The sequence below is a fragment of the Cololabis saira genome, unplaced genomic scaffold (genome assembly GCF_033807715.1).
Source record: "Cololabis saira isolate AMF1-May2022 unplaced genomic scaffold, fColSai1.1 scf035, whole genome shotgun sequence".
NCBI classification, from domain to species: Eukaryota; Metazoa; Chordata; class Actinopteri; order Beloniformes; family Belonidae; genus Cololabis; species Cololabis saira.
In genome coordinates, this window is record NW_026906199.1 from 1 (window position 1) to 25,000 (window position 25,000).

General features: G+C 44.7%; 40 non-coding genes and 3 pseudogenes across 40 annotated transcripts in view; all 43 read left to right on the forward strand.

The window, feature by feature from the left end:
- Positions 1-2,797: 2,797 nt before the first annotated feature.
- Positions 2,798-2,916, forward strand: LOC133429991 (5S ribosomal RNA). The gene has a single exon (XR_009774758.1). It is a non-coding gene; the product is annotated as a 5S ribosomal RNA (ribosomal RNA).
- A 199-nt stretch (positions 2,917-3,115) lies between these two features.
- On the forward strand, positions 3,116-3,234 carry LOC133430097 (5S ribosomal RNA). The gene has a single exon (XR_009774859.1). It is a non-coding gene; the product is annotated as a 5S ribosomal RNA (ribosomal RNA).
- Positions 3,235-3,451: 217 nt separating this feature from the next.
- LOC133430093 (5S ribosomal RNA) lies at positions 3,452-3,570 on the forward strand. The gene has a single exon (XR_009774855.1). It is a non-coding gene; the product is annotated as a 5S ribosomal RNA (ribosomal RNA).
- A 199-nt stretch (positions 3,571-3,769) lies between these two features.
- LOC133430109 (5S ribosomal RNA) lies at positions 3,770-3,888 on the forward strand. The gene has a single exon (XR_009774870.1). It is a non-coding gene; the product is annotated as a 5S ribosomal RNA (ribosomal RNA).
- Positions 3,889-4,104: 216 nt separating this feature from the next.
- Positions 4,105-4,223, forward strand: LOC133430121 (5S ribosomal RNA). The gene has a single exon (XR_009774881.1). It is a non-coding gene; the product is annotated as a 5S ribosomal RNA (ribosomal RNA).
- Positions 4,224-4,422: 199 nt separating this feature from the next.
- On the forward strand, positions 4,423-4,541 carry LOC133430146 (5S ribosomal RNA). The gene has a single exon (XR_009774894.1). It is a non-coding gene; the product is annotated as a 5S ribosomal RNA (ribosomal RNA).
- Positions 4,542-4,757: 216 nt separating this feature from the next.
- On the forward strand, positions 4,758-4,876 carry LOC133430132 (5S ribosomal RNA). Its single transcript, XR_009774887.1, has one exon. It is a non-coding gene; the product is annotated as a 5S ribosomal RNA (ribosomal RNA).
- Positions 4,877-5,075: 199 nt separating this feature from the next.
- On the forward strand, positions 5,076-5,194 carry LOC133430166 (5S ribosomal RNA). Its single transcript, XR_009774914.1, has one exon. It is a non-coding gene; the product is annotated as a 5S ribosomal RNA (ribosomal RNA).
- Positions 5,195-5,411: 217 nt separating this feature from the next.
- LOC133430139 (5S ribosomal RNA) lies at positions 5,412-5,530 on the forward strand (annotated as a pseudogene).
- Positions 5,531-5,720: 190 nt separating this feature from the next.
- On the forward strand, positions 5,721-5,839 carry LOC133430157 (5S ribosomal RNA). The gene has a single exon (XR_009774905.1). It is a non-coding gene; the product is annotated as a 5S ribosomal RNA (ribosomal RNA).
- Positions 5,840-6,056: 217 nt separating this feature from the next.
- LOC133429986 (5S ribosomal RNA) lies at positions 6,057-6,175 on the forward strand. Its single transcript, XR_009774753.1, has one exon. It is a non-coding gene; the product is annotated as a 5S ribosomal RNA (ribosomal RNA).
- Positions 6,176-6,374: 199 nt separating this feature from the next.
- On the forward strand, positions 6,375-6,493 carry LOC133430079 (5S ribosomal RNA). Its single transcript, XR_009774841.1, has one exon. It is a non-coding gene; the product is annotated as a 5S ribosomal RNA (ribosomal RNA).
- Positions 6,494-6,709: 216 nt separating this feature from the next.
- LOC133430073 (5S ribosomal RNA) lies at positions 6,710-6,828 on the forward strand. Its single transcript, XR_009774836.1, has one exon. It is a non-coding gene; the product is annotated as a 5S ribosomal RNA (ribosomal RNA).
- Positions 6,829-7,026: 198 nt separating this feature from the next.
- LOC133430140 (5S ribosomal RNA) lies at positions 7,027-7,145 on the forward strand. The gene has a single exon (XR_009774888.1). It is a non-coding gene; the product is annotated as a 5S ribosomal RNA (ribosomal RNA).
- A 217-nt stretch (positions 7,146-7,362) lies between these two features.
- On the forward strand, positions 7,363-7,481 carry LOC133430135 (5S ribosomal RNA; annotated as a pseudogene).
- A 190-nt stretch (positions 7,482-7,671) lies between these two features.
- Positions 7,672-7,790, forward strand: LOC133430168 (5S ribosomal RNA). The gene has a single exon (XR_009774916.1). It is a non-coding gene; the product is annotated as a 5S ribosomal RNA (ribosomal RNA).
- A 217-nt stretch (positions 7,791-8,007) lies between these two features.
- Positions 8,008-8,126, forward strand: LOC133429987 (5S ribosomal RNA). The gene has a single exon (XR_009774754.1). It is a non-coding gene; the product is annotated as a 5S ribosomal RNA (ribosomal RNA).
- A 199-nt stretch (positions 8,127-8,325) lies between these two features.
- LOC133430034 (5S ribosomal RNA) lies at positions 8,326-8,444 on the forward strand. Its single transcript, XR_009774799.1, has one exon. It is a non-coding gene; the product is annotated as a 5S ribosomal RNA (ribosomal RNA).
- A 199-nt stretch (positions 8,445-8,643) lies between these two features.
- LOC133430141 (5S ribosomal RNA) lies at positions 8,644-8,762 on the forward strand. Its single transcript, XR_009774889.1, has one exon. It is a non-coding gene; the product is annotated as a 5S ribosomal RNA (ribosomal RNA).
- Positions 8,763-8,979: 217 nt separating this feature from the next.
- On the forward strand, positions 8,980-9,098 carry LOC133430136 (5S ribosomal RNA; annotated as a pseudogene).
- Positions 9,099-9,288: 190 nt separating this feature from the next.
- On the forward strand, positions 9,289-9,407 carry LOC133429981 (5S ribosomal RNA). Its single transcript, XR_009774748.1, has one exon. It is a non-coding gene; the product is annotated as a 5S ribosomal RNA (ribosomal RNA).
- A 217-nt stretch (positions 9,408-9,624) lies between these two features.
- LOC133429988 (5S ribosomal RNA) lies at positions 9,625-9,743 on the forward strand. Its single transcript, XR_009774755.1, has one exon. It is a non-coding gene; the product is annotated as a 5S ribosomal RNA (ribosomal RNA).
- A 199-nt stretch (positions 9,744-9,942) lies between these two features.
- LOC133430086 (5S ribosomal RNA) lies at positions 9,943-10,061 on the forward strand. The gene has a single exon (XR_009774848.1). It is a non-coding gene; the product is annotated as a 5S ribosomal RNA (ribosomal RNA).
- A 216-nt stretch (positions 10,062-10,277) lies between these two features.
- LOC133430085 (5S ribosomal RNA) lies at positions 10,278-10,396 on the forward strand. Its single transcript, XR_009774847.1, has one exon. It is a non-coding gene; the product is annotated as a 5S ribosomal RNA (ribosomal RNA).
- Positions 10,397-10,594: 198 nt separating this feature from the next.
- LOC133430142 (5S ribosomal RNA) lies at positions 10,595-10,713 on the forward strand. The gene has a single exon (XR_009774890.1). It is a non-coding gene; the product is annotated as a 5S ribosomal RNA (ribosomal RNA).
- A 217-nt stretch (positions 10,714-10,930) lies between these two features.
- Positions 10,931-11,049, forward strand: LOC133430051 (5S ribosomal RNA). The gene has a single exon (XR_009774816.1). It is a non-coding gene; the product is annotated as a 5S ribosomal RNA (ribosomal RNA).
- Positions 11,050-11,312: 263 nt separating this feature from the next.
- On the forward strand, positions 11,313-11,431 carry LOC133429993 (5S ribosomal RNA). Its single transcript, XR_009774760.1, has one exon. It is a non-coding gene; the product is annotated as a 5S ribosomal RNA (ribosomal RNA).
- Positions 11,432-11,647: 216 nt separating this feature from the next.
- Positions 11,648-11,766, forward strand: LOC133430042 (5S ribosomal RNA). The gene has a single exon (XR_009774807.1). It is a non-coding gene; the product is annotated as a 5S ribosomal RNA (ribosomal RNA).
- Positions 11,767-11,982: 216 nt separating this feature from the next.
- Positions 11,983-12,101, forward strand: LOC133430143 (5S ribosomal RNA). Its single transcript, XR_009774891.1, has one exon. It is a non-coding gene; the product is annotated as a 5S ribosomal RNA (ribosomal RNA).
- Positions 12,102-12,300: 199 nt separating this feature from the next.
- Positions 12,301-12,419, forward strand: LOC133429984 (5S ribosomal RNA). The gene has a single exon (XR_009774751.1). It is a non-coding gene; the product is annotated as a 5S ribosomal RNA (ribosomal RNA).
- A 199-nt stretch (positions 12,420-12,618) lies between these two features.
- LOC133430039 (5S ribosomal RNA) lies at positions 12,619-12,737 on the forward strand. The gene has a single exon (XR_009774804.1). It is a non-coding gene; the product is annotated as a 5S ribosomal RNA (ribosomal RNA).
- A 223-nt stretch (positions 12,738-12,960) lies between these two features.
- Positions 12,961-13,079, forward strand: LOC133429994 (5S ribosomal RNA). Its single transcript, XR_009774761.1, has one exon. It is a non-coding gene; the product is annotated as a 5S ribosomal RNA (ribosomal RNA).
- A 199-nt stretch (positions 13,080-13,278) lies between these two features.
- Positions 13,279-13,397, forward strand: LOC133429989 (5S ribosomal RNA). The gene has a single exon (XR_009774756.1). It is a non-coding gene; the product is annotated as a 5S ribosomal RNA (ribosomal RNA).
- An 8,597-nt stretch (positions 13,398-21,994) lies between these two features.
- Positions 21,995-22,113, forward strand: LOC133430112 (5S ribosomal RNA). The gene has a single exon (XR_009774873.1). It is a non-coding gene; the product is annotated as a 5S ribosomal RNA (ribosomal RNA).
- A 205-nt stretch (positions 22,114-22,318) lies between these two features.
- On the forward strand, positions 22,319-22,437 carry LOC133430044 (5S ribosomal RNA). The gene has a single exon (XR_009774809.1). It is a non-coding gene; the product is annotated as a 5S ribosomal RNA (ribosomal RNA).
- A 199-nt stretch (positions 22,438-22,636) lies between these two features.
- Positions 22,637-22,755, forward strand: LOC133430144 (5S ribosomal RNA). The gene has a single exon (XR_009774892.1). It is a non-coding gene; the product is annotated as a 5S ribosomal RNA (ribosomal RNA).
- A 217-nt stretch (positions 22,756-22,972) lies between these two features.
- On the forward strand, positions 22,973-23,091 carry LOC133430145 (5S ribosomal RNA). Its single transcript, XR_009774893.1, has one exon. It is a non-coding gene; the product is annotated as a 5S ribosomal RNA (ribosomal RNA).
- Positions 23,092-23,307: 216 nt separating this feature from the next.
- On the forward strand, positions 23,308-23,426 carry LOC133430105 (5S ribosomal RNA). Its single transcript, XR_009774866.1, has one exon. It is a non-coding gene; the product is annotated as a 5S ribosomal RNA (ribosomal RNA).
- Positions 23,427-23,625: 199 nt separating this feature from the next.
- On the forward strand, positions 23,626-23,744 carry LOC133430015 (5S ribosomal RNA). Its single transcript, XR_009774780.1, has one exon. It is a non-coding gene; the product is annotated as a 5S ribosomal RNA (ribosomal RNA).
- Positions 23,745-23,945: 201 nt separating this feature from the next.
- On the forward strand, positions 23,946-24,064 carry LOC133430083 (5S ribosomal RNA). Its single transcript, XR_009774845.1, has one exon. It is a non-coding gene; the product is annotated as a 5S ribosomal RNA (ribosomal RNA).
- Positions 24,065-24,281: 217 nt separating this feature from the next.
- LOC133430018 (5S ribosomal RNA) lies at positions 24,282-24,400 on the forward strand. Its single transcript, XR_009774783.1, has one exon. It is a non-coding gene; the product is annotated as a 5S ribosomal RNA (ribosomal RNA).
- Positions 24,401-24,617: 217 nt separating this feature from the next.
- Positions 24,618-24,736, forward strand: LOC133430014 (5S ribosomal RNA). The gene has a single exon (XR_009774779.1). It is a non-coding gene; the product is annotated as a 5S ribosomal RNA (ribosomal RNA).
- Positions 24,737-24,935: 199 nt separating this feature from the next.
- Positions 24,936-25,000, forward strand: part of LOC133429975 (5S ribosomal RNA) — a 119-nt gene continuing 54 nt past the window's right edge. The window contains exon 1 of the ribosomal RNA XR_009774742.1: positions 24,936-25,000. This exon is cut by the window's right edge and continues 54 nt beyond it. This is a non-coding gene — a ribosomal RNA (5S ribosomal RNA).

A 25,000-nucleotide genomic window follows, 5' to 3' on the forward strand; every position in this document is an offset into this window, starting at 1 on the left:
GTTATATTCAAAGTTAGAGGGGCGTGATCCGAAATAACAATTGGGTGGTATACGACAGAAGTAACTTTGGGGAGAAGAGAGCCATCAACAAAAAAATAGTCAATACGTGAATATGACTGATGTACTTGTGAAAAAAAAGAGAATTCCTTATCTCCAGGATGTGAGACCCTCCACGGATCAACAAGCCCGTTCTTGACTGTAAAATCGGTAATAGATTTTGACATAGAGGATTGAGTCAAAGTACGAGGATTCGAATGGTCCAAAGAAGGATTAATAACACAATTCAGATCACCGCCCAGTATTGTAATATGCGTATTTAAGAAAGGGAGGTTGCCAAACAGCCTATCCGTAAAATTGGGGTCATCAAAATTAGGGGCATATATATTCACCAACAATACAGGGTTACAGTATAGAGTGCCCGCAACAATAAGATATCTACCATTCTTATCGGATATTGTCCTGGAGACGGAGAAATTGACTCTTTTGTTGATCAAAATTGCTACTCCTCTAGACCTAGAATCAAAATTTGAATGAAAAATATCACCCACCCAAGCTCGTTTGAGTCTGCAATTATCTTTATTTCGCAAATGAGTTTCCTGAAGGAAAGCTGTCAGTGTCCAAGCGTTTCAAATGTGAAAAAATCTTTGATCGCTTAATTGGATTATTCACACCTTTCACATTCCAGCTAGTGAATGTAATGTTTGATCCAGTATCAAGCTTGCGCAGATTACGATCGTTCATAGGCATTCTCTGAGAGAAAATAAGACCGACTCACCCACCACCAGAGGAGATATAAGGAAAAGAGGTAAAAGGGAAAACCAAAACAAACAAAACTCAGGAGTATATACATACCTACAGAGACAAAAAGCCAACATCCCATAACCCCCGCCCACCCACCCAGCGCACATTAGATGATCCCATCCCCAAACGATGGAAACAGCCGTGCTGGCTTCAAAGGAAGCCATTCTCGAAAAGAGATGCTTTCGACTATAAAGCTAAATACAAAAACAAAAACAAAATTAGCTCCTGCAGAGTTAAACCCTTAAAAAAAAAAAAAAATAAAATATGAGGCATATGAAACCATCAATCTAAGCCATTCTGACGATCGCTGTCTTGTCAGGGTAACAACAAACGTAAATTAGGGAGATCTTTGGCCTATAGAACAATAATATATACATATATGCACTCACACACCCACACAGACACGCACACACATGCACACAATTTAAGCAAAGACAGGGGTGCGTGCATATTTTCTTATCAAGGCATCATACCAGAGAAATGATTAGGCCATCAATTTAAAACAGTGTTGTTCCCATTGATAGTTAGAAGAGAAAAGAAAAAAAAATAAATAAATAAATAAAAAATAAAAAATAAAAAATTACGACATAAAGTCCCATTTTCTGAATTGACTCAGTCACTCACCCCGGGCCAGAGTCCCGCACGGACATCAAGCTGGATAAGTCGTCCCAGAAAACTAGCTGGTAGTCACTTTTTTTATTTTCCTGATGAATGCCAGGGCTTCATCTGGCGACGTGAAGTCACGTTGCTGGCCATCATGGGTTACACGCAGCCGGGCGGGATACAGCAATCCATACCGGACTCCTTCAATCTCCCGCAGCTGACGGCGCACGTCATTAAAGGCAGCGCGCGCCCGCGCTGTCTTGGCTGTGTGATCCGGGAACACGGAGATGCTCATACCCCGGACTTTGATCTGCTGCCGCTCTCTCGCCTTTCTCAGGATGTCAGCGCAGTCGGTGTAATAATGCAGCCTGGCCACTATTGCGCGGGGCCGCTCCCCGGGCTTCGGTCTCGGCATGAGGGTGCGGTGGGCTCTGTCCACCACCGGCTCAGCGTCGAGGGAGAAGGCTTCCGCCAATAGCCTGGAAACACCGGCTGCAGATGAAGAGTCAGGATCCTCCTCCGGGACGCCAATAATCCGTACGTTCTGCCGACGAGACCTTGACTCCAAATCCTCGCATCTGTCCTCCAGCCTCACATATTCTTTCGACAAGTGATCCACTTTTTTCTGGAGAGCAACGATGTCGTCTGAGCAGCTTGAGACGGACAGCTCCATCCCAGCGACCGTGGTCGCGAGACCCGCGACGTCCGCCTTCACGGAGGAAATACTGCCAGAAAGATCGGCTTTAAGAGAAAGCAGCTCGGACTTAATGGACGTTAAATTATCGGTAAGTGCTGCCTGAAGCTCTGACCGAAATATAGCTGCAACATCATTGCGGAGAGCGGAGAGGAGTTCGGTTTTAAGCCGGCTGAACTCCGCAGCTGGAACCTGCGCAGCGCAGGTGCTCTCCGGAGGAGGGGAATCACCGCGGGGCGAGGAGACGGCATGAGCAGCAGGCCGCGGGTTAGCTGGAGGGTTATTCCCCGCTTTGAAGGACTTTGGAGGCATTTCCGTGGTAAGTTGTCGAAGTAACCGCGTTGAAAATAATTTAGTTAAAACCAAAGCCGTGGGAGTGATGCAAAAAGTGCCTATAAATGTTGAATTAAAATTAACCCTGCAGGAGCTCCGCTAATCACGTCTCACCCCATGTACAGCTAAGCCGGAAGCCTCGCTGTAAGCATTTTCAACCAGCAGAGAGCACTCTTGCTTAATCTACCCACACATATTTCAACGTGGTAACAGCGACAGCTCACGTCCAAAAGTGTTTTTCACATGGTTAAGGCACTTTAACTCCAACAAATAAACGCTTCTAAATTATTATCACCAACAAATCAATGACTTATTATATGACTTATCTTCAACTCCATATAAGAGGTATTTCAAGCAGCAGCTTCTGCTTACGGCCATACCAGCCTGGATGCGCCCGATCTCGTCTGATCTCGGAAGCTAAGCAGGGTCGGGCCTGGTTAGTACTTGGATGGGAGACCGCCTGGGAATACCAGGTGCTGTAAGTATTTTCAACCAGCAGAGAGCGCTCTCGCTTAATCTACCCACACATATTTCAACGTGGTAACAGCGACAGCTCACGTCCTAAAGTGTTTTGCACATGGTTAAGGCACTTTAACTCCAACAAATAAAACCAACAAATCAATGACTTATATTCTATGACTTATCTTCAACTCCATATGAGAGGTATTTCAAGCTGCAGCTTCTGCTTACGGCCATACCAGCCTGGATGCGCCCGATCTCGTCTGATCTCGGAAGCTAAGCAGGGTCGGGCCTGGTTAGTACTTGGATGGGAGACCGCCTGGGAATACCAGGTGCTGTAAGCTTTTTCAACCAGCAGAGAACGCTCTCGCTTAATCTACCCACACATATTTCAACGTGGTAACAGCGACAGCTCACGTCCTAAAGTGTTTTTCACATGGTTAAGGCACTTTAACTCCAACAAATATGCGCTTCTAAATTATTATCACCAACAAATCAATGACTTATATTATATGACTTATCTTCAACTCCATATAAGAGGTATTTCAAGCTGCAGCTTCAGCTTACGGCCATACCAGCCTGGATGCTCCCGATCTCGTCTGATCTCGGAAGCTAAGTAGGGTCGGGCCTGGTTAGGACTTGGATGGGAGACCGCCTGGGAATACCAGGTGCTGTAAGCTTTTTCAACCAGCAGAGAGCGCTCTCGCTTAATCTACCCACACATATTTCAACGTGGTAACAGCGACAGCTCACGTCCTAAAGTGTTTTGCACATGGTTAAGGCACTTTAACTCCAACAAATAAAAACAACAAATCAATGACTTATATTCTATGACTTATCTTCAACTCCATATAAGAGGTATTTCAAGCTGCAGCTTCTGCTTACGGCCATACCAGCCTGGATGCGCCCGATCTCGTCTGATCTCGGAAGCTAAGCAGGGTCGGGCCTGGTTAGTACTTGGATGGGAGACCGCCTGGGAATACCAGGTGCTGTAAGCTTTTTCAACCAGCAGAGAGCGCTCTCGCTTAATCTACCCACACAAATTTCAACGTGGTAACAGCGACAGCTCACGTCCTAAAGTGTTTTGCACATGGTTAAGGCACTTTAACTCCAACAAATAAGCGCTTCTAAATTATTATCACCAACAAATCATGACTTATATTATATGACTTATCTTCAACTCCATATAAGAGGTATTTCAAGCTGCAGCTTCTGCTTACGGCCATACCAGCCTGGATGCGCCCGATCTCGTCTGATCTCGGAAGCTAAGCAGGGTCGGGCCTGGTTAGTACTTGGATGGGAGACCGCCTGGGAATACCAGGTGCTGTAAGCTTTTTCAACCAGCAGAGAGCGCTCTCGCTTAATCTACCCACACAAATTTCAACGTGGTAACAGCGACAGCTCACGTCCTAAAGTGTTTTGCACATGGTTAAGGCACTTTAACTCCAACAAATAAAACCAACAAATCAATGACTTATATTCTATGACTTATCTTCAACTCCATATAAGAGGTATTTCAAGCTGCAGCTTCTGCTTACGGCCATACCAGCCTGGATGCGCCCGATCTCATCTGATCTCGGAAGCTAAGCAGGGTCGGGCCTGGTTAGTACTTGGATGGGAGACCGCCTGGGAATACCAGGTGCTGTAAGCTTTTTCAACCAGCAGAGAACGCTCTTCCTTAATCTACCCACACATATTTCAACGTGGTAACAGCGACAGCTCACGTCCTAAAGTGTTTTGCACATGGTTAAGGCACTTTAACTCCAACAAATAAGCGCTTCTAAATTATTATCACCAACAAATCATGACTTATATTATATGACTTATCTTCAACTCCATATAAGAGGTATTTCAAGCTGCAGCTTCAGCTTACGGCCATACCAGCCTGGATGCGCCCGATCTCGTCTGATCTCGGAAGCTAAGCAGGGTCGGGCCTGGTTAGTACTTGGATGGGAGACCGCCTGGGAATACCAGGTGCTGTAAGCTTTATCAACCAGCAGAGAGCGCTCTCGCTTAATCTACCTACACATATTTCAACGTGGTAACAGCGACAGCTCACGTCCTAAAGTGTTTTGCACATGGTTAAGGCACTTTAACTCCAACAAATAAAACCAACAAATCAATGACTTATATTCTATGACTTATCTTCAACTCCATATAAGAGGTATTTCAAGCTGCAGCTTCTGCTTACGGCCATACCAGCCTGGATGCGCCCGATCTCGTCTGATCTCGGAAGCTAAGCAGGGTCGGGCCTGGTTAGTACTTGGATGGGAGACCGCTTGGGAATACCAGGTGCTGTAAGCTTTTTCAACCAGCAGAGAACGCTCTTGCTTAATCTACCCACACATATTTCAACGTGGTAACAGCGACAGCTCACGTCCTAAAGTGTTTTGCACATAATTAAGGCACCTTAACTCCAACAAATAAGCGCTTCTAAATTATTATCACCAACAAATCAATGACATATATTCTATGACTTATCTTCAACTCCATATAAGATGTATTTCAAGCTGCAGCTTCTGCTTACGGCCATACCAGCCTGGATGCGCCTGATCTCGTCTGATCTCGGAAGCTAAGCAGGGTCGGGCCTGGTTAGTACTTCGATGGGAGACTGCCTGGGTATACCAGGTGCTGAAAAAGCTTTTTCAACCAGCAGAGAACGCTCTCGCTTAATCTACCCACACATATTTCAACGTGGTAACAGCGACCGCTCACGTCCTAAAGTGTTTTGCACATGGTTACTCAAACAAATAAAACCAACAAATCAATGACTTATATTCTATGACTTATCTTCAACTCCATATAAGAGGTATTTCAAGCTGCAGCTTCTGCTTACGGCCATACCAGCCTGGATGCGCCCGATCTCATCTGATCTCGGAAGCTAAGCAGGGTCGGGCCTGGTTAGTACTTGGATGGGAGACCGCCTGGGAATACCAGGTGCTGTAAGCTTTTTCAACCAGCAGAGAACGCTCTTGCTTAATCTACCCACACATATTTTAACGTGGTAACAGCGACAGCTCACGTCCTAAAGTGTTTTGCACATAGTTAAGGCACCTTAACTCCAACAAATAAGCGCTTCTAAATTATTATCACCAACAAATCAATGACATATATTCTATGACTTATCTTCAACTCCATATCAGATGTATTTCAAGCTGCAGCTTCTGCTTACGGCCATACCAGCCTGGATGCGCCTGATCTCGTCTGATCTCGGAAGCTAAGCAGGGTCGGGCCTGGTTAGTACTTGGATGGGAGACCGCCTGGGAATACCAGGTGCTGTAAGCTTTTTCAACCAGCAGAGAACGCTCTCGCTTAATCTACCCACACATATTTCAACGTGGTAACAGCGACAGCTCACGTCCTAAAGTGTTTTGCACATGGTTAAGGCACTTTAACTCCAACAAATAAAACCAACAGATCAATGACTTATATTCTATGACTTATCTTCAACTCCATATAAGAGGTATTTCAAGCTGCAGCTTCTGCTTACGGCCATACCAGCCTGGATGCGCCCGGTCTCGTCTGATCTCGGAAGCTAAGCAGGGTCGGGCCTGGTTAGCACTTGGATGGGAGACCGCCTGGGAATACCAGGTGCTGTAAGCTTTCTCAACCTGCAGAGAGCGCTCTCGCTTAATCTACCCACACATATTTCAACGTGGTAACAGCGACAGCTCACGTCCTAAAGTGTTTTGCACATGGTTAAGGCACTTTAACTCCAACAAATAAGCGCTTCTAAATTATTATCACCAACAAATCAATGACTTGTATTATATACTTATCTTCAACTCCATATAAGAAGTATTTCAAGCTGCAGCTTCAGCTTACGGCCATACCAGCCTGGATGCGCCCGATCTCGTCTGATCTCGGAAGCTAAGCAGGATCGGGCCTGGTTAGTACTTGGATGGGAGACCGCCTGGGAATACCAGGTGCTGTAAGCTTTTTCACCAGCAGAGAGCGCTCTCGCTTAATCTACCCACACATATTTCAACGTGGTAACAGCGACAGCTCACGTCCTAAAGTGTTTTCCACATGGTTAAGGCACTTTAACTCAAACAAATAAAACCAACAGATCAATGACTTATATTCTATGACTTATCTTCAACTCCATATAAGAGGTATTTCAAGCTGCAGCTTCTGCTTACGGCCATACCAGCCTGGATGCGCCCGATCTCGTCTGATCTCGGAAGCTAAGCAGGGTCGGGCCTGGTTAGTACTTGGATGGGAGACCGCCTGGGAATACCAGGTGCTGTAAGCTTTTTCAACCAGCAGAGAACGCTCTCGCTTAATCTAGCCACACATATTTCAACGTGGTAACAGCGACAGCTCACGTCCTAAAGTGTTTTGCACATGGTTAAGGCACTTTAACTCCAACAAATAAGCGCTTCTAAATTATTATCACCAACAAATCAATGACTTATATCATATGACTTATCTTCAACTCCATATAAGAGGTATTTCAAGCTGCAGCTTCTGCTTAGGGCCATACCAGCCTGGATGCGCCCGAACTCGTCTGATCTCGGAAGCTAAGCAGGGTCGGGCCTGGTTAGTACTTGGATGGGAGACCGCCTGGGAATACCAGGTGCTGAAAAAGCTTTTTCAACCAGCAGAGAACGCTCTCGCTTAATCTACCCACACATATTTCAATGTGGTAACAGCGACCGCTCACGTCCTAAAGTGTTTTGCACATGGTTACTCCAACAAATAAAACCAACAAATCAATGACTTATATTCTATGACTTATCTTCAACTCCATATAAGAGGTATTTCAAGCTGCAGCTTCTGCTTACGGCCATACCAGCCTGGATGCGCCCGATCTCATCTGATCTCGGAAGCTAAGCAGGGTCGGGCCTGGTTAGTACTTGGATGGGAGACCGCCTGGGAATACCAGGTGCTGTAAGCTTTTTCAACCAGCAGAGAACGCTCTTGCTTAATCTACCCACACATATTTCAACGTGGTAACAGCGACAGCTCACGTCCTAAAGTGTTTTGCACATAGTTAAGGCACCTTAACTCCAACAAATAAGCGCTTCTAAATTATTATCACCAACAAATCAATGACATATATTCTATGACTTATCTTCAACACAATATAAGATGTATTTCAAGCTGCAGCTTCTGCTTACGGCCATACCAGCCTGGATGCGCCTGATCTCGTCTGATCTCGGAAGCTAAGCAGGGTCGGGCCTGGTTAGTACTTGGATGGGAGACCGCCTGGGAATACCAGGTGCTGTAAGCTTTTTCAACCAGCAGAGAACGCTCTCGCTTAATCTACCCACACATATTTCAACGTGGTAACAGCGACAGCTCACGTCCTAAAGTGTTTTGCACATGGTTAAGGCACTTTAACTCCAACAAATAAAACCAACAGATCAATGACTTATATTCTATGACTTATCTTCAACTCCATATAAGAGGTATTTCAAGCTGCAGCTTCTGCTTACGGCCATACCAGCCTGGATGCACCAGGTCTCGTCTGATCTCGGAAGCTAAGCAGGGTCGGGCCTGGTTAGTACTTGGATGGGAGACCGCCTGGGAATACCAGGTGCTGTAAGCTTTTTCAACCTGCAGAGAGCGCTCTCGCTTAATCTACCCACACATATTTCAACGTGGTAACAGCGACAGCTCACGTCCTAAAGTGTTTTGCACATGGTTAAGGCACTTTAACTCCAACAAATAAAACCAACAAATCAATGACTTATATGCTATGACTTATCTTCAACTCCATATAAGAGGTATTTCAAGCTGCAGCTTCTGCTTACGGCCATACCAGCCTGGATGCGCCCGATCTCGTCTGATCTCGGAAGCTAAGCAGGGTCGGGCCTGGTTAGTACTTGGATGGGAGACCGCCTGGGAATACCAGGTGCTGTAAGCTTTTTCAACCAGCAGAGAACGCTCTCGCTTAATCTAGCCACACATATTTCAACGTGGTAACAGCGACAGCTCACGTCCTAAAGTGTTTTGCACATGGTTAAGGCACTTTAACTCCAACAAATAAGCGCTTCTAAATTATTATCACCAACAAATCAATGACTTATATCATATGACTTATCTTCAACTCCATATAAGAGGTATTTCAAGCTGCAGCTTCTGCTTAGGGCCATACCAGCCTGGATGCGCCCGAACTCGTCTGATCTCGGAAGCTAAGCAGGGTCGGGCCTGGTTAGTACTTGGATGGGAGACCGCCTGGGAATACCAGGTGCTGAAAAAGCTTTTTCAACCAGCAGAGAACGCTCTCGCTTAATCTACCCACACATATTTCAATGTGGTAACAGCGACCGCTCACGTCCTAAAGTGTTTTGCACATGGTTACTCCAACAAATAAAACCAACAAATCAATGACTTATATTCTATGACTTATCTTCAACTCCATATAAGAGGTATTTCAAGCTGCAGCTTCTGCTTACGGCCATACCAGCCTGGATGCGCCCGATCTCATCTGATCTCGGAAGCTAAGCAGGGTCGGGCCTGGTTAGTACTTGGATGGGAGACCGCCTGGGAATACCAGGTGCTGTAAGCTTTTTCAACCAGCAGAGAACGCTCTTGCTTAATCTACCCACACATATTTCAACGTGGTAACAGCGACAGCTCACGTCCTAAAGTGTTTTGCACATAGTTAAGGCACCTTAACTCCAACAAATAAGCGCTTCTAAATTATTATCACCAACAAATCAATGACATATATTCTATGACTTATCTTCAACTCCATATAAGATGTATTTCAAGCTGCAGCTTCTGCTTACGGCCATACCAGCCTGGATGCGCCTGATCTCGTCTGATCTCGGAAGCTAAGCAGGGTCGGGCCTGGTTAGTACTTGGATGGGAGACCGCCTGGGAATACCAGGTGCTGTAAGCTTTTTCAACCAGCAGAGAACGCTCTCGCTTAATCTACCCACACATATTTCAACGTGGTAACAGCGACAGCTCACGTCCTAAAGTGTTTTGCACATGGTTAAGGCACTTTAACTCCAACAAATAAAACCAACAGATCAATGACTTATATGCTATGACTTATCTTCAACTCCATATAAGAGGTATTTCAAGCTGCAGCTTCTGCTTACGGCCATACCAGCCTGGATGCACCAGGTCTCGTCTGATCTCGGAAGCTAAGCAGGGTCGGGCCTGGTTAGTACGTGGATGGGAGACCGCCTGGGAATACCAGGTGCTGTAAGCTTTTTCAACCTGCAGAGAGCGCTCTCGCTTAATCTACCCACACATATTTCAACGTGGTAACAGCGACAGCTCACGTCCTAAAGTGTTTTGCACATGGTTAAGGCACTTTAACTCCAACAAATAAGCGCTTCTAAATTATTATCACCAACAAATCAATGACTTGTATTATATACTTATCTTCAACTCCATATAAGAAGTATTTCAAGCTGCAGCTTCAGCTTACGGCCATACCGGCCTGGATGCGCCCGATCTCGTCTGATCTCGGAAGCTAAGCAGGATCGGGCCTGGTTAGTACTTGGATGGGAGACCGCCTGGGAATACCAGGTGCTGTAAGCTTTTTCACCAGCAGAGAGCGCTCTCGCTTAATCTACCCACACATATTTCAACGTGGTAACAGCGACAGCTCACGTCCTAAAGTGTTTTCCACATGGTTAAGGCACTTTAACTCAAACAAATAAAACCAACAGGTCAATGACTTATATTCTATGACTTATCTTCAACTCCATATAAGAGGTATTTCAAGCTGCAGCTTCTGCTTACGGCCATACCAGCCTGGATGCGCCCGATCTCGTCTGATCTCGGAAGCTAAGCAGGGTCGGGCCTGGTTAGTACTTGGATGGGAGACCGCCTGGGAATACCAGGTGCTGTAAGCTTTTTCAACCAGCAGAGAACGCTCTCGCTTAATCTAGCCACACATATTTCAACGTGGTAACAGCGACAGCTCACGTCCTAAAGTGTTTTGCACATGGTTAAGGCACTTTAACTCCAACAAATAAGCGCTTCTAAATTATTATCACCAACAAATCAATGACTTATATCATATGACTTATCTTCAACTCCATATAAGAGGTATTTCAAGCTGCAGCTTCTGCTTAGGGCCATACCAGCCTGGATGCGCCCGAACTCGTCTGATCTCGGAAGCTAAGCAGGGTCGGGCCTGGTTAGTACTTGGATGGGAGACCGCCTGGGAATACCAGGTGCTGTAAGCTTTTTCAACCAGCAGAGAACGCTCTCGCTTAATCTACAGCACCTGGAATACCAGGTGCTGTAAGCTTTTTCAACCAGCAGAGAACGCTCTCGCTTAATCTAGCCACACATATTTCAACGCGGTAACAGCGACAGCTCACGTCCTAAAGTGTTTTGCACATGGTTAAGGCACTTTAACTCCAACAAATAAAACCAACAGATCAATGACTTATATTCTATGTTTATCTTCAACTCCATATAAGAGGTATTTCAAGCTGCAGCTTCTGCTTACGGCCATACCAGCCTGGATGCGCCCGGTCTCGTCTGATCTCGGAAGCTAAGCAGGGTCGGGCCTGGTTAGTACTTGGATGGGAGACCGCCTGGGAATACCAGGTGCTGTAAGCTTTTTCAACCTGCAGAGAGCGCTCTCGCTTAATCTACCCACACATATTTCAACGTGGTAACAGCGACAGCTCACGTCCTAAAGTGTTTTGCACATGGTTAAGGCACTTTAACTCCAACAAATAAGCGCTTCTAAATTATTATCACCAACAAATCAATGACTTGTATTATATACTTATCTTCAACTCCATATAAGAAGTATTTCAAGCTGCAGCTTCAGCTTTCGGCCATACCAGCCTGGATGCGCCCGGTCTCGTCTGATCTCGGAAGCTAAGCAGGGTCGGGCCTGGTTAGTACTTGGATGGGAGACCGCCTGGGAATACCAGGTGCTGTAAGCTTTTTCAACCTGCAGAGAGCGCTCTCGCTTAATCTACCCACACATATTTCAACGTGGTAACAGCGACAGCTCACGTCCTAAAGTGTTTTGCACATGGTTAAGGCACTTTAACTCCAACAAATAAGCGCTTCTAAATTATTATCACCAACAAATCAATGACTTGTATTATATACTTATCTTCAACTCCATATAAGAAGTATTTCAAGCTGCAGCTTCAGCTTACGGCCATACCAGCCTGGATGCGCCCGATCTCGTCTGATCTCGGAAGCTAAGCAGGGTCGGGCCTGGTTAGTACTTGGATGGGAGACCGCCTGGGAATACCAGGTGCTGTAAGCTTTTTCAACCAGCAGAGAGCGCTCTCGCTTAATCTACCCACACATATTTCAACGTGGTAACAGCGACAGCTCACGTCCTAAAGTGTTTTGCACATGGTTAAGGCACTTTAACTCCAACACATAAAACCAACAGATCAATGACTTATATTCTATGACTTATCTTCAACTCCATATAAGAGGTATTTCAAGCTGCAGCTTCTGCTTACGGCCATACCAGCCTGGATGCGCCCGATCTCGTCTGATCTCGGAAGCTAAGCAGGGTCGGGCCTGGTTAGTACTTGGATGGGAGACCGCCTGGGAATACCAGGTGCTGTAAGTTTTTTCAACCTGCAGAGAGCGGTCTCGCTTAATCTACCCACACATATTTCAACGTGGTAACAGCGACAGCTCCCGTCCTAAAGTGTTTTGCACATGGTTAAGGCACTTTAACTCCAACAAATAAAACCAACAAATCAATGACTTATATGCTATGACTTATCTTCAACTCCATATAAGAGGTATTTCAAGCGGCAGCTTCTGCTTACGGCCATACCAGCCTTGATGCGCCCGATCTCGTCTGATCTTGGAAGCTAAGCAGGGTCGGGCCTGGTTAGTACTTGGATGGGAGACCGCCTGGGAATACCAGGTGCTGTAAGCTTTTTCAACCAGCAGAGAGCGCTCTCGCTTAATCTAGCCACACATATTTCAACGTGGTAACAGCGACAGCTCACGTCCTAAAGTGTTTTGCACATGGTTAAGGCACTTTAACTCCAACAAATAAGCGCTTCTAAATTATTATCACCAACAAATCAATGACTCATATTATATGACTTATCTTCAACTCCATATAAGAGGTATTTCAAGCTGCAGCTTCAGCTTCAGCTTACGGCCATACCAGCCTGGATGCGCCCGATCTCGTCTGATCTCAGAAGCTAAGCAGGGTTGGGCCTGGTTAGTACTTGGATGGGAGACCACCTGGGAATACCAGGTGCTGTAAGCTTTTTCAACCAGCAGAGAGCGCTCTCGCTTAATCTACCCACACATATTTCAACGTGGTAACAGCGACAGCTCACGTCCTAAAGTGTTTTGCACATGGTTAAGGCACTTTAACTCCAACAAATAAAACCAACAAATCAATGACTTATATTCTATGACTTATCTTCAACTCCATATAAGAGGTATTTCAAGCTGCAGCTTCTGCTTACGGCCATACCAGCCTGGATGCGCCTGATCTCGTCTGATCTCGGAAGCTAAGCAGGGTCGGGCCTGGTTAGTACTTGGATGGGAGACCGCCTGGGAATACCAGGTGCTGTAAGCTTTTTCAACCTGCAGAGAGCGCTCTCGCTTAATCTACCCACACATATTTTAACGTGGTAACAGCGACAGCTCACGTCCTAAAGTGTTTTGTGTAGCAAGCACAATGGATAACAACTTAATTGATAGGCTAATTGACCATTAATGAGAATTAGTGAAAAATGTTTAGAAAAACCAGGTTCGGCTGCTGAGCTCAATGTGTATAGTGTGAATGACCAACCAGAGGCAGAAACGTTTCAAGTTGAATATGCATATTAATATTTAAACAAACAAACAAAAAAACACATTTGCATTAATATTGAAAATAACAAACTGGGGCCCTTTAAGTTGTTTAATGTTCAAGGTTCAATGTTCAGTTCAGTCAGTCAGTTCAGACTTAAGGATTTGGGATTGGGACTGGGGTTTGGACTGGGGCTTGGGCAGAGGTTGGGACTGGGGTTTGGACTGGGGGGTTCTCCCTATTGGGGAGAAGGCACAAGCCTACCACACATGATGGGGACTGTGGGAGGAGAGTCCAGGCTCGATCTCAGGTTCAGTTCCAGGACTGGGGAAAGCTCACCATCTAACACAAAAAACCTGGCCTGAAAGGCCAGGTGAAACGAACCAAAAATCAGTGTTTGTTGCAACAATTCAATCATTCATAAATCAAACAATTCTTCTTTTCAAATTCTTTTAGCATGCTTTTAGATCATTTTAAATGCTTTTTAAATGCTTTTAAATCACAATATTTTTCCAAAATCAATTACTTCATGAGCTCAAATAATCATTTCAAAACAAACCAAAAGTTATAAATCAACTCAAAATAAATACAGCTCAAGCCATCAGATATAAGAGCTCAGTGTTCAGGCATTGTGGCCTGGTGAACATTCAACCATTAGCTTTCAAACATTAGCTTTCAAACATTAGCTTGTTTTTGTATCAACCTCAATGTTAACCGATCAACCAAACCAGTGACTATAGTTTGAGTAAACTCACCGCTGAGTAGGAATGAAATCTCTGGCACACAGCCGGGCAGCACACCTAACACTGCTAACACTGCTTGAGCACACCAAACATTTAGCTGGCAGGAAGTGGACTGAGGAGGAAGTGAAGGGGGATGTGACATCACTAAAAGCTTTGACTGTCAGGAACAGACAGGAGTGGTAACCATGGCTATCTGGGTTACACTTTCCCCCCCTTTTCTCAGGTACGTCCCTGTACATGTTAGTAGCTTAGTGTCAACTGGTTTTGGTCGATTGATCAGTACATTACATAGAACACTGTTCGCATTCAGGAACACCTGGGCCTGTCAAGGCATATGCTAATGCAGTAGTTAACCCATGAAATAATGATTTTGCTGCATCTGATTGCCCAGGTTTTGAATAATGTAATCGGTCTGGTGGTTTTGAGGCTCTAGATGAACGCCTGACCTCAACCACGGGGAGGTCGTCACTAGTGTCCGAGATTGAAGAATCCGAGGTAAGTGGTGCGTCCGGGGATTGGGTTATGTCTTCATGATCAGAGTCAGAACTTAGTTCTGGTGTTCCAGGTAAAGGTAAGTTTTCTTGGGTTTCAGGGTCGTCAGGTAAGTCTGAGGTTTCAGGTATGGGATCAGGTAAGTATGAGTTTTCAGGGTTGTCATTGCCATCAGGTGAGTTGGAATTAGGTAAGTTGGATAGGTTCAGAAGAGCATCCTCTGGTAATGCACCAGAGGATATGCTCTCCATGGGTGTTGGAACCATGAGAGATGGGTTTGGAACGTGAATTACTGTTGTGAATTTAGGAGGTTCAGAATTGTACCAGCGAGATGGGATGGTTTCCTCTTCATCTGATAGGTCTTCTGAGTTGGTATGATTATCTGGTTGCGGGAGTGGTTTTGGTCTGAGTGGCTGTTTCTTCGGTTGAGATATTACAGGTGCAGGTAAGTACCCACAAGGGAGTAGAAGATCCCTGTGTAATGTTCGAGAAGGCTTGTCCTTGTTCTCAGGTCTGACGGTGTAAACAGGAAGAGTACCAGCTCTTTTAACAACGATGTACACGTCAGATTCCCATTTGTCTGCTAGTTTGTGTTTGCCTCTCAAGCGTACATTTCTGACCAAAACACGATCTCCAACAGATAATTCGGAGGCAGTGACATGCTTGTCAAATCTGGCTTTGTTTCTTTGCATGACTTTCTCTGCATTTCCAGTCGCTATTTTATAGCTTTCCTCCAGGTGAGATTTGAGATCTTGAACATATTGAGAATGAGAAGAAGTTTGGTTGTCTGTAACAGGCAGTCCAAAAGCTAAATCAATGGGGAGTCTCGGTTGACGTCCGAACATAAGTTCGTAAGGCGTGAATCCGGTGACATCATTCCTGGTGCAGTTGTATGCATGCACTAGTGGTTTGACAAAATCCTTCCAGTTACTTTTGTCCTGTACTGTTAGAGTTCCGAGCATGTTCAACAGTGTACGATTGAATCGTTCCACTGGGTTTCCTCTGGGGTGATATGGTGTTGTCCGGATTTTGTGTATTCCCGTTACTTTGCAAAGTTCCTTTATTGTTCGGGATTCAAAATCTGGTCCTTGATCACTGTGGAGTTTTTCAGGAATTCCCTAATGAATTAGAAAGTTATCCCATAGACATTTGGCAACAGTTTTGGCTTTTTGATTTGGTGTGGGTATTGCAACAGCATATTTCGTGAAATGGTCCGTCATTACAAGAATGTCTTTGATCCTTCCATCTGGTTCCAGTGATAAGAAATCCATGCATACGAGTTCCAGCGGTCTTGTTGTCTTTATGTTGACAAGAGGTGCAGCCTTCTCAGGTAAGGATTTCCTTTTCACACACCTTTCACAGGTTTTGATCTTTGTGATTACATCAGCAGACATCCTTGGCCAATAAAATCTGGTTCGGACCAGATCAAGTGTCCTGTCCATTCCCATATGGCCCATACGGTCATGCAGACCAATGAGAACTTGGTTTCGCAGTTCTTGTGGTAAGACCAGTTGGAAAGAACATTGAGAACCGATTTGCCTCTTTCTTACAAGAACGTTGTTCCGGAGCTCCAAACGATTCAGTTCTTTAAGAAGAAGTGGCAGGTCGGGAAGTTCATCCCTCAAGGTAGGAGGGGGTGTGATTCCACTTTCCAGTTGAGTTATCACATGCTGTATGACTGGGTCAGTTCTTTGTTTTGCAGCGATCTCAGTTTCTGTAAGTTGAGGAATGACTGAGGATCCGAACTGCTGGTCATGTGTAAAACTGTCTGGGAGGGCTGTAAGGGACATGGAAAGGGATTGGACAAGAGTCTGTGTTGGGGGATAGGAACTGTAGACAAGCTGTCTGTCACAAATGGCTTGAACAGTGGGTTGGTCAATGGGAATGAGTTCAGAATCAGGCAAATGATGTTCCCAGAACTTTAGTATTCGCTCCCTTTCCTTTTGAGATTTGAAATCGTCCAACAGATCACCATGTGGTCTGCGGGAAAGCCCATCTGCATCAGCAGCTTGCTTGCCTGCTCGATACAGGATCTTGAAGGAATAGGTGGAAAGTGAGGCAAGCCACCTGTAGCTGGCTGCATCCAGTTTAGCTGTTGTCAAGAGGTAAGTAAGAGGATTACTGTCCGTTACAACTGTGAAATCATTGCCATATAGATAGTCACTGAACTTTTCAGTTACTGCCCATTTGAGAGCTAGGAATTCCAGTTTATGTGCTGGATAACGGGATTCACTGCGAGAGAGTCCTCTGCTCGCATAAGCAATGACTCTGTTCTGTCCTTCCTGCTCCTGATATAGCACAGCTCCCAGACCAATGGAGCTGGCATCAGTATGCAGTAGGTATGGTTTTTGGGGGTCAGCAAAAGCTAGAACTGGAGCAGTAGTGAGTTTCTGAATTACAGTGTCATAAGCCTCCTGACAAGCAGGTGTCCAACGGTTTCCAAAGTGCTCTTTGGGATTCAAATATTGTTCTGGTTTAATTGTTGCTCTGAACTTTTTCTGGGATGGCGGGTAGCCAGATGTGAGATCATGGAGGGGTTTGACAATAGCAGAATAGCCTTTTATGTATCTTCTGTAGTACCCCGCAAATCCAAGATAGGATCTGAGTTCCTTCAAGGTTTTGGGTACTGGCCAGGTAGTGAGTGCTTTAATCTTGTCTGGATCAGTCTCAACGCCATTGCGTGAAACTACATGTCCCAAGTATTTCACAGATGTTTGAAAAAACTTGCATTTTTCAACCGAGAGTTTGAGACCAAACTCTTTCAGCCGGTTGAGCACTTTCATTAGCCTTGCTTCATGTTCTTCCAAGGTAGGTGCAAAGATGATTAAATCATCAATGAAGACAAGGACCTCCTTCAAGTTCATTTCTCCCATGCATTTCTCCATTAGCCTTTGAAAAGTGCTCGGTGCATTTGTTACTCCTTGGGGCATGCGATTCCATTCCCAAAATCCTAAGGGACATACAAAGGCAGTTTTTACTTTATCTGCTTCCTCCATTTCAATTTGGTAATAACCTGATTTTAGGTCGAGTACCGAGAACCATTCAGAGCCAGAGAGGGCTGTGAAGGCATCTTCAAGTTTTGGCAAGGCATAAGCATCCTTGATGGTCTGTAAGTTCAACTTCCTGTAATCAATGCAAAGTCGTACAGTGCCATTTTTCTTCCTTACCACCACGATGGGTGATGCAAAGGGTGATTCAGATTCACGGATCATTCCGCTTTCAAAGAGTTCCTGCAGATGTGTGCGAACAGCATCAACATCTTGAGGATGGATGGGTCTTGGCCTTTGCTTGAATGGAGTTTCATCTGAAAGTTTGATTCGGTGAGTAACTTTATCAGTTTTGCCAAAGTCAAGGTCATGTTTAGCAAAGACTTCTGGGATGCTGCTAAGCTTTGCTGTAATGCGCTCTCTCCATTCAGATGAGAGAGGTGAGTCACCGAAGTCGAAGTTCAGTGACTGAGATGAAGAATGCACTGAATCAGATGCAATTTGCTCTTTTGTAATGACTGTGTTGATTGCACTCATTTGTGCAATAAGAGATCTGGCAGGGATGATAACATCATGATCAGATTCATTGCTCACAATGACAGGCAACTGACAGGGTTGATGTTTAGAACAGTCAACCAAGCATGCTTGAACAATCAAGCTGCCAGGTAGAGAGAATGAGCATGGATGCTCAATAACAGCGTTTTGCAAAAAGCAATTGGCAGATGTTCCTTCCAGAACCACTGTTCCTCTTGGAGGAATGGTTTGGGGATTATTGCCGTGGAGTCTGATTACACCATGATTGGATTGGTTGTATCTCAGCTCAAGAATCTTCAGTACCGCTCTGTACCCATATGGGAGTGAATGATTCATTGGCAGATTGTCTTCCAGACTTCTCTCATAGAGAACATCAAGTGTGTTCGTGCCAATAAGAACCAAGGACTGCATTGATTAGACATCAGGTACCACCAAAGCAAGAGTGTGTATGTCTATGGACGTGCCAAGGAACTCAGCAGGAAAAGTAACATCAAGTTCGATGTAGCCCATGTAAGGCACACTCTGACCATTAGCCCCCTCAACTTCCAGTAATTCAACCAGTGGTTTGATTTCTTGGTCAGAAAGGAAACTGGAATAAAAGGAATGGGGGACCGTTGTCACCTGAGATCCTGTATCTAATAGACAGTTGAATTGTGTTCCTTTGATGAATACTTGTGCTGTGCTTTTGGTACCGATGAGTCCTTTTGGTAATTTGCAGATATGAGAAGTGGGTTGTGATTGTTTACAATTCACGGGACATTGTTTCACTGCAGCCTCTGGTTGTCCCTCCACAGAGACTGCTTTCAGTTTGATTTATTCGTTTTGTTCTTCATGTCCCATGTCTGTTGTTTCTGTTGTAGTTGCTTTTTCTTTTCCATCACCAAAGTGGGATTGGCTTCATTACTGCAGAATGTAATGATGTGACCGTCCTCACCACACTTGAAACAGTACCAAGGCCTTGGTCTGGTAGAGGACTGGGGCACAGCATAAGCAGATGGGTTAGCCTTTGATGAAGTGGCTTTTGTTTTCTTCTGCAAAAGCAGTGATGTCAATTGATTCTGCAGTTCATTCATTTGCTTCTGGAGATCTTTAATTGCATTGCCGTCATGTTCTGATGTTGCACCACAGGCACATGCACTGTGTGAGCTCAAGTGAACATGTTTCTTGGATGTACTTGCTTGTTTTTTCATGCGTGTTTCTTTTGCCAGCTGTCTGTCTTCCTCAGTGCGCAGCAAGACCAGTAGCTCTGAAAAGGAAGGATGGTGTTCCTTTTTCTGTTCAAGCAGATTTGTTATTACTGCATTTTCCAGGCATCCACGACTAAATTGTCGGATGAGATGTTTCTCTGCTTCAGCAGACTGAACTCCGCCTCTTTTCACTACAGTATTCAAGGTAAGTTGTAGACGCTGTAGATAGGCGGAGTATTTTTCATCTTGATTTTGATAAGTAGTCAAGAATTGAGCGAAAAGCTCGTCTCCATCCTGAACAGTAGCAAAGGCTGCGTCAAGAACCTGTAAATATGTAGCAGGTACTGCTTCAGGTCCAAGACCTTTAATTACCTCGGCTGCAGGAGACAGCAAGCTCGAGAAGATGCGCCTTGTGACATTCATGGCAGACATGCTAGGGTCTGCGAGCAATATATCGATTTGAGAACGCCAGGTCTCATAGTCTGTTTCGTTACTGGGTTTCTCTGGTTTCCCAGAGAAAGCCCGAAGTTTGAGTGGGGACATTGAATGAGAAGTGAAATCCTCTTTCCTCAAAATATGTTCTACCACAACTGTCTGTACTTCAGGGGGATTCAAATCATCAGCTGAGAGGGAAACTGTTCTGGTAACACGTCTTGTGTTTCCATTTCCTGTGTTTTCCTCCTTTTCAACTTTGAGAACAGCAGTCACTTCCTCCTCACTGGATTCTTTCAGTTCCTTGCTCATTTGAGTGAGCATGTCCTTTAACACGCTCTCAAAACTTTTGCCAGTAGACATGGCTACATCAGTAATTTGTTTGAGATATTTTTCAGTGTGTGTACCACCCACAATAGCTGTGTACTCATTTGCAAGAGATGTTATATTATAGACAACTCCTTCATCCTCCATTTCTTGCACCATTGGTAACAGTGACTCTGAAGTGATTAGGGCGGAGTCATCTATAAACTCAACGACCAGGTTTTTGTGTTCAGTATCCAGAGGGTCTTCAACCCTTTCAACTCTTTCAATAGGGCCAAAGGTTGTTGTTAAAAGGTCAAGTTTGCGATCTGTCTCTGATGTGTTTGTGTCACTTTTGACAAGCACTGAATTGGCTAAATTAACCCCAAGTTTAACAAACTCCATTTTGACATGAAAATATGCAAATGAACCAAAAAAATAAATCAAAGGTATTCACACTTATTGAGCTCCTGGCTAGCTCACCAAGCTGTAGCAAGCACAATGGATAACAACTTAATTGATAGGCTAATTGACCATTAATGAGAATTAGTGAAAAATGTTTAGAAAAACCAGGTTCGGCTGCTGAGCTCAATGTGTATAGTGTGAATGACCAACCAGAGGCAGAAACGTTTCAAGTTGAATATGCATATTAATATTTAAACAAACAAACAAAAAAACACATTTGCATTAATATTGAAAATAACAAACTGGGGCCCTTTAAGTTGTTCAATGTTCAAGGTTCAATGTTCAGTTCAGTCAGTCAGTTCAGACTTAAGGATTTGGGATTGGGACTGGGGTTTGGACTGGGGCTTGGGCAGAGGTTGGGACTGGGGTTTGGACTGGGGGGTTCTCCCTATTGGGGAGAAGGCACAAGCCTACCACACATGATGGGGACTGTGGGAGGAGAGTCCAGGCTCGATCTCAGGTTCAGTTCCAGGACTGGGGAAAGCTCACCATCTAACACAAAAAACCTGGCCTGAAAGGCCAGGTGAAACGAACCAAAAATCAGTGTTTGTTGCAACAATTCAATCATTCATAAATCAAACAATTCTTCTTTTCAAATTCTTTTAGCATGCTTTTAGATCATTTTAAATGCTTTTAAATGCTTTTTAAATGCTTTTAAATCACAATATTTTTCCAAAATCAATTACTTCATGAGCTCAAATAATCATTTCAAAACAAACCAAAAGTTATAAATCAACTCAAAATAAATACAGCTCAAGCCATCAGATATAAGAGCTCAGTGTTCAGGCATTGTGGCCTGGTGAACATTCAACCATTAGCTTTCAAACATTAGCTTTCAAACATTAGCTTGTTTTTGTATCAACCTCAATGTTAACCGATCAACCAAACCAGTGACTATAGTTTGAGTAAACTCACCGCTGAGTAGGAATGAAATCTCTGGCACACAGCCGGGCAGCACACCTAACACTGCTAACACTGCTTGAGCACACCAAACATTTAGCTGGCAGGAAGTGGACTGAGGAGGAAGTGAAGGGGGATGTGACATCACTAAAAGCTTTGACTGTCAGGAACAGACAGGAGTGGTAACCATGGCTACCTGGGTTACATTTGCACATGCTTAAGGCACCTTAACTCCAACAAATAAGCGCTTCTAAATTATTATCACCAACAAATCAATGACATATATTCTATGACTTATCTTCAACTCCATATCAGAGGTATTTCAAGCTGCAGCTTCTGCTTACGCCCATACCAGCCTGGATGCGCCCGATCTCGTCTGATCTCGGAAGCTAAGCAGGGTCGGGCCTGGTTAGTACTTGGATGGGAGACAGCCTGGGAATACCAGGTGCTGTAAGCTTTTTCAACCAGCAGAGAACGGTCTCGCTTAATCTAGCCACACATATTTCAACGTGGTAACAGCGACAGCTCACGTCCTAAAGTGTTTTGCACATGGTTAAGGCACTTTAACTCCAACAAATAAAACCAACAAATCAATGACTTATATCATATGACTTATCTTCAACTCCATATAAGAGGTATTTCAAGCTGCAGCTTCAGCTTCAGCTTACGGCCATACCAGCCTGGATGCGCCCGATCTCGCCTGATCTCGGAAGCTAAGCAGGGTCGGGCTTGGTTAGTACTTGGATGGGAGACCGCCTGGGAATACCAGGTGCTGTAAGCTTTTTCAACCAGCAGAGAGCGCTCTCGCTTAATCTACCCACACATATTTCAACGTGGTAACAGCGACAGCTCACGTCCTAAAGTGTTTTGCACATGGTTAAGGCACTTTAACTCCAACAAATAAAACCAACAAATCAATGACTTATATTCTATGACTTATCTTCAACTCCATATAAGAGGTATTTCAAGCTGCAGCTTCTGCTTACGGCCATACCAGCCTGGATGCGCCCGATCTCGTCTGATCTCGGAAGCTAAGCAGGGTCGGGCCTGGTTAGTACTTGGATGGGAGACCGCCTGGGAATACCAGGTGCTGTAAGCTTTTTCAACCAGCAGAGAACCCTCTAGCTTAATCTACCCACACATATTTCAACGTGGTAACAGCGACAGCTCACGTCCTAAAGTGTTTTGCACATGGTTAAGGCACTTTAACTCCAACAAATAAGCGCTTCTAAATTATTATCACCAACAAATCAATGACTTGTATTATATGACTTATCTTCAACTCCATATAAGAAGTATTTCAAGCTGCAGCTTCAGCTTACGGCCATACCAGCCTGGATGCGCCCGATCTCGTCTGATCTCGGAAGCTAAGCAGGGTCGGGCCTGGTTAGTACTTGGATGGGAGACCGCCTGGGAATACCAGGTGCTGTAAGCTTTTTCAACCAGCAGAGAGTGCTCTCGCTTAATCTACCCACACATATTTCAACGTGGTAACAGCGACAGCTCACGTCCTAAAGTGTTTTGCACATGGTTAAGGCACTTTAACTCCAACAAATAAGCGCTTCTAAATTATTATCACCAACAAATCAATGACTTGTATTATATACTTATCTTCAACTCCATATAAGAAGTATTTCAAGCTGCAGCTTCTGCTTACGGCCATACCAGCCTGGATGCGCCTGATCTCGTCTGATCTCGGAAGCTAAGCAGGGTCGGGCCTAGTTAGTACTTGGATGGGAGACTGCCTGGGAGTACCAGGTGCTGTAAGCTTTTTCAACCTGCAGAGAACGCTCTCGCTTAATCTAGCCACACATATTTCAACGTGGTAACAGCGACAGTTCACGTCCTAAAGTGTTTTGCACATGGTTAAGGCACTTTAACTCCAACAAATAAAACCAACAGATCAATGACTTATATTCTATGACTTATCTTCAACTCCATATAAGAGGTATTTCAGGCTGCAGCTTCTGCTTACGGCCACACCAGCCTGGATGCGCCCGGTCTCATCTGATCTCGGAAGCTAAGCAGGGTCGGGCCTGGTTAGTACTTGGATGGGAGACCGCCTGGGAATACCAGGTGCTGTAAGCTTTTTCAACCTGCAGTAGAGCGCTCTCGCTTAATCTACCCACACATATTTCAACGTGGTAACAGCGACAGCTCACGTCCTAAAGTGTTTTGCACATGGTTAAGGCACTTTAATTCCAAACAAATAAAACCAACAAATAAATGACTTATATTCTATGACTTATCTTCAACTCCATATAAGAGGTATTTCAAGCTGCTGCTTCTACTTACGGCCATACAAGCCTGGATGCGCCCGATCTCGTCTGATCTCGGAAGCTAAGCAGGGTCGGGCCTGGTTAGTACTTGGATGGGAGACCGCCTGGGAATACCAGGTGCTGTAAGCATTTTCAACCAGCAGAGAGCGCTCTCGCTTAATCTACCCACACATATTTCAACGTGGTAACAGCGACAGCTCACGTCCAAAAGTGTTTTTCACATGGTTAAGGCACTTTAACTCCAACAAATAAGCGCTTCTAAATTATTATCACCAACAAATCAATGACTTATATTATATGACTTATCTTCAACTCCATATAAGAGGTATTTCAAGCAGCAGCTTCTGCTTACGGCCATACCAGCCTGGATGCGCCCGATCTCGTCTGATCTCGGAAGCTAAGCAGGGTCGGGCCTGGTTAGTACTTGGATGGGAGACCGCCTGGGAATACCAGGTGCTGTAAGAATTTTCAACCAGCAGAGAGCGCTCTCGCTTAATCTACCCACACATATTTCAACGTGGTAACAGCGACAGCTCACGTCCAAAAGTGTTTTTCACATGGTTAAGGCACTTTAACTCCAACAAATATACGCTTCTAAATTATTATCACCAACAAATCAATGACTTATATTATATGACTTATCTTCAACTCCATATAAGAGGTATTTCAAGCAGTAGCTTCTGCTTACGGCCATACCAGCCTGGATGCGCCCGATCTCGTCTGATCTTGGAAGCTAAGCAGGGTCGGGCCTGGTTAGTACTTGGATGGGAGACCGCCTGGGAATACCAGGTGCTGTAAGCATCTTCAACCAGCAGAGAGCGCTCTCGCTTAATCTACCCACACATATTTCAACGTGGTAACAGCAACAGCTCACGTCCTAAAGTGTTTTGCACATGGTTAAGGCACTTTAACTCCAACAAATAAAACCAACAAATCAATGACTTATATTCTATGACTTATCTTCAACTCCATATAAGAGGTATTTCAAGCTGCAGCTTCTGCTTACGGCCATACCAGCCTGGATGCACCCGATCTCGTCTGATCTCGGAAGCTAAGCAGGGTCGG